Consider the following 5,165-nt stretch of genomic DNA (forward strand, 5'->3'; position numbering starts at 1 on the left):
AAATTTTCTGGTCATGTTTTATGTATATTTTCAATCCTTTCACTTATCTCTTTAAATGTATTTAACATACTTTATATTCTGCACTTGGTAATTCCAATAGCTAAAACTTTCCACTCAGATTCAGCTGTTTGTTGTGCACAAGAGCCCTTGTTCATGGCACATTATTTCCTTTTGTATTTCGTAATTTTGACCATGAGCTTGTATTTCTTTTTAAATTTTTTATTTGTTTTCATTTTATTTGAAGGGTATAGAGAAACAGGCAGAATGATCTTCCATCTTCTGGTCACTTTCTCACATACCTACAACAACCAAGATGGAGCTAGAGTGAAGCAAGGAGACTGGAACTCAATCCAAGTCTCCCATGTAGGTGACAGGAAGCCTAAGCTATCACCTGCTGCCTCCCAGTGTTCACATCAGCAGGAAGCCAGATCAGAAGCTGGAGTGAGCACAGGCACTACCATATGGGATGCAGGTGTCCTAGGTAGCAGGTTAACCACTGCACCAAACACCTGCCCTGAGCCTGTGTTCCTTTAAAATTTATTGATGAGAAGTCATTGAGATTTATGTTGGAGATGAGTGCCCGGAATAGATTTGCATTTGTTTCTGACAGTTGCTTGGAAACTACAAATTAAGGTGTAAATTTAATACTCTTCTTTTAAAAATATTTTACCTGCTTAAGTTCCAATTGGTATAGCTTCTGTTGAACTTTATTTATTTATTTAAAAGGTAGAAAGACACAGACAGGGAGGGAGAAAGGGGACAGATGGATGAACAGACATACAAAGAGCCCTGTCTGCGGGTTCACTCTCCAAATCCTTGCAACGACTAGTGCTGGGCCAGGATAAAGCCTGGAGCCATGAATTTAACCAGGTCTCCTATGTGGGTGAAAGGGGTGTAACCACTTGAGTCATCACCTGCTGCTTCTGGGGGTGCATATTAGCAAGAAGCTGGAGTCAGGAGTGAAGCCAGGACTCCACCGTAGGCACTCTGATACAGCCAAATATTTGCCCCTAAACTTAATTTTTGACCTGAGTGTTTGTAAGCCCCGGTGAATTTGGGCGGCCAGATGGTATGAGTACCAGCTGTGTTGTGAATTCTCAGGGAAGGTATTTTTTTCTCCCTCCACTTAGAACCAAGTCCCAAGGCAGGTAATCTCCCTGGAAGCTCTGGGGCTGAGAATACACGGAGCTCCTCCTAACACAAAGGGTGTGGTATCTTGTGAACTCCACTGTAAGCAGGGGGAGGTCTTCAGTAGGAGTCCCAGCTTTGTGTCCACCTTCACCACCTTACTAACACCTGTGGCCAAGGCTGGGCAGGCAGCAGCTGCTCCAGGTCTCTGCTTATCTCCTGGATTCCACTGGCACTTAATACCTGACCTCTGCATAATCCTTGCTCCTACCAGCATAAAAACGCATTTCAAAGGATTAAAAAACTACTTTGTCAACCATCTGTGATTGTTTTCAGTGAGAGGAGAGTTCAGGATATTTGGCTTGTTGTGCTGCCAAAAGGGGAAGTCCCTGTGCCTCTGCCTGAGAGTTGAAGGTTGGTTTCAAGCCTTTCTTCTCTCCCTAAACAATTTTCTTCACACTCAGGACTTCAGGGCTCCTTACCCTTTACTCCCTTCCCTACACCTCTGCTTGGCTTCCTACACCTGCTGCAACAACCTGACCACAAATTTAGGGGCTAAAACAGTACACGTTTATTTGCTTACCATTCTGCAATCGGTTCCTCAGGGCTAAAGTTCAGATAGCAACAGGGCTGGTTTCCCCTGGAAGCTGCAGGAGAGAATGCCCTCCTTGCCTCTTCTACCTTCTGGAGGCTCCCTGCATTCCTTGGATTTTGACCCTTTCCTCTCATCCCTACAACCTTTTGTTCCCTCCTTACATCTACTGCTCTCTGTCCTGTAGTCACGTATCCCTTTACTTTACTCTTAAAAAAAGTATTATTTATTCATTCATTTATTTAGTTGAAAGGAAAAGAGAGAAAGAGACAAACACAGATCTTCCAATCACTGGTCCACTCTCCAAATGCCCTCAATATCTGGGGCTGTGCCACACCAAACTCAAAAGCCTAGAACCTAATGCAAGTCTCCTACATGGGTAGTGGGGACCCAAGTTTTTGAGCCCTTACCTGCTGCCTCCCAAGTACACATTAGAAGGAAGCTGGAATTGGATGTAGAACTGGGACTTGAACCCCAGGCACTTGAAATGGGACGCAGGCTGCCCGTCAAATGTCCTTCCTCATGCCTCCTTTCAAAGAGGACTCTTGTAATTACATGTAGGATCCACCCAGATGCTCCAGCATACTTTCCCTATCTCAAGACCCTTAACTCAATCACATCTCCAAAGTTCCATTTGCCATTTAATTTAACAGTCACAGGTTCCAGGGATTTGAATCTGGATGTCATTGGGGCTGTTAGTTAGCCTCTCACAATCTTGACCTCTAGACATGAAGTTTTAGCTTCTTTTTCAACACTTCCCATTTAATGTCTCCTAGGCATTTCAATCTCATTTTATCTAAAATTCAACTATATTCACTAGCTCAGAGACATCACCTTTCCTGAGCATCCACGCTCAAATCAGTACCCATCACTTCTCCGCTCACATTTATATCTGCTTAGTGTCTCAATTCAGGTCTCAGATCCAACCCTCTTCTTTATTCCAGGTGCCACAACTTTCCAGATCTTATTAACTACTGTAATTGTGACCTAACTGAACCCATTCCTTTTGTCTATGTCCTAAATTATTGTTTTCTCTTTCTAAAACCTCAATGACTATAGTACTCTCCTGTTAATATCTCCTCAATGGGTCCACCTTTGTCTTAGGGAAATCCAAAATGTTTCAAGGTATTTGAAATTTGGCCATAATGTGAGAGACCAGCCTTATCTCTGCCATGCTCTACCAAGTGCCACGTGTTCTAGCCACACAAACTACTTTGTTTCCCAAACAAGCAGTGCCCCTCCTGCCCCAGGGCATCTACACATTCTATTCCTTCTACCTAAAAAATCTGCCCTTGTCCTAGAAAAGTCTTTTTGACACTTCAAGAAGCAGTAGAATTCTTAATTTTTCTGAGACATAGTTTAAGATTCAACCACACAGAACTAAGGCTGTTAAAACTTCAGAGTGGGCCAGTGCTGTGGCTCAGCAGGTTAAAGCTGTAGCCAGCAGTGCAGGCGTCCTATATGGGCATCAGTTCAAGTCCTGGCTGCTCCACTTCTCTCTGTAACTCTTCCTTTCAAATAAATAAGTAAGTCTTTAAAAAAAAAAATATCAGAGGCTGATTCATTTATATCACAATACTCGCTGAGAATTAACAATGTCGAAGACTCTAAGTAAGCACTGAGCATAAAACGGCAAGCAAGTGTGAACAATATTTCCCTCACAAAGCTCACAGTCCAGAAAGGGATCCAGACTGGGAAAGAGGCTTTGTTAATATTATATGAGTACCAGTGAGGTTTCACCTCACCCTGGATAGAATGGCTTTCATACAGAAATCAACAAACAACAAATGCTGGCACGGATGTGGGGAAAAGGTACCCTAATCCACTGTTGGTGGGAATGTAAACAGGTAAAAGCACTATGGAAGACAGTTTGGAGATACCTCAGAAACCTGAATATAGACCTACCATATGACCCAGCCATCCCATTCCTGGGAATCTACCCAAGGGAAATGAAATCAGCAAACAGAAGAGTTATCTGCACCTCCATGTTTATTGCAGCTCAATTCACAATAGCTAAGACATGCAATCAACCTAAATGCTCATCAACAGAAGACTGGATAAAGAAATTACAGGATATGTACTCTACAGAATACTACACAGTGGTTAAAAAAAAAAAAAGAAATCCAGGCATTTGCAACAAAATGGATGAATCTAGAAATATCATACTTAGTGAAATAATCCAGTCCCAAAGGAACAAATACCATATGTTCTTCCTGATTTGTGACAACTGACTGAACACCAAAAAGGAAACCTGTAGAAATGAAATTGACACTATGAGAGGAAATGACTTGAACAGCCCTTGTCTTGACTGTCAAGAAACAGTTTATCATTTTATTATTATTTTATTTTTCTACTTAATACCCTTGGTTGAACTCTTTACTTAACACAGAATTATTCTTAGGTGTTTAAATCTAATTGAAAAATGATCCCTGTTAAAAATAAGAGTGGAAATAAGAGAGGGAGGATCTGTACAGTTCGGCACACATTTCCATGAATTTACCCCTAAGGGTAAAGCTAAAAACTTGTCTTGGAACTCCAAATTCCACTAAGCTGGGTGGTACTAATGCCATTTTACATGTTAAAGTGATCATATTAAGTGAGTAATTGATCATATTGATAAGATAAGTGTCAAAGGGATCACATAAATAAGACCAAGTGTCTGGTAATAACAATAGATAGAATTAAAAAGTAGAGAGTGTTCCAACATGGGAAGCAGTCCACACAGCAGACTCATAGAATGACAAACACCCTAAATAGCACTCTGACCTCAGAATCATCCCTCAAGGCATTCAGAACTCGCTGAAAAGCCCATGAGAGCATTTCAGGCATGGAAAGCCAAGACACTGTGGCAAAAAGTGATCTACATGGAAGGTCTCTGTGAGACCCCAGTGGGAAGAAGGGGCCATCAAAGAAGGATGTAATTTTTTCTGAAGGGAGGAGAGGACTCCCACTTTGCTTATGGCCTTGACTAAATACTGATGCAGTTTGTGGACTCAAAAGGCTTCCATAGCCTTGGCAGCTCATGATAAGAGCCTTGGGTCATCACTGTCATCATAAATAAGAGTGTCAATTGTTAAACCAACAAAAGAAGTCACTGTGCACTTACTCCCCATGTAGGACCTCTGTCCTTAATATGTTGTACTATGAGAATTAATTGTAAAACTTGTTTTCAAATAGTACTTTATACTTTGTGTGTCTGTATGGGTGCAAATTGTGGAAATTTTTACTTAGTATAGAGTTGGTCTTCTGTATATAAAGTTAATTAAAAATAAATCTTAATGAAGAATGGGATGAGAGAGGGAGTAGAAGGTGGGACAGGAGTGGGTGTGGAGGGCAGATGTGGGGGGAGGAATTGTTATATTCCGAAAGCTGTACCTAGTGGTTGGGATGCTCACCTCTCATGTTGGAGTACCTGAGTCCACAGTCCTCCTGACTCCAGCTTCCT

Source organism: Oryctolagus cuniculus, chromosome 2 (assembly GCF_051225735.1).
Source record: "Oryctolagus cuniculus isolate XC-2025 breed Fujian yellow rabbit chromosome 2, ASM5122573v1, whole genome shotgun sequence".
Taxonomy (NCBI): domain Eukaryota; kingdom Metazoa; phylum Chordata; class Mammalia; order Lagomorpha; family Leporidae; genus Oryctolagus; species Oryctolagus cuniculus.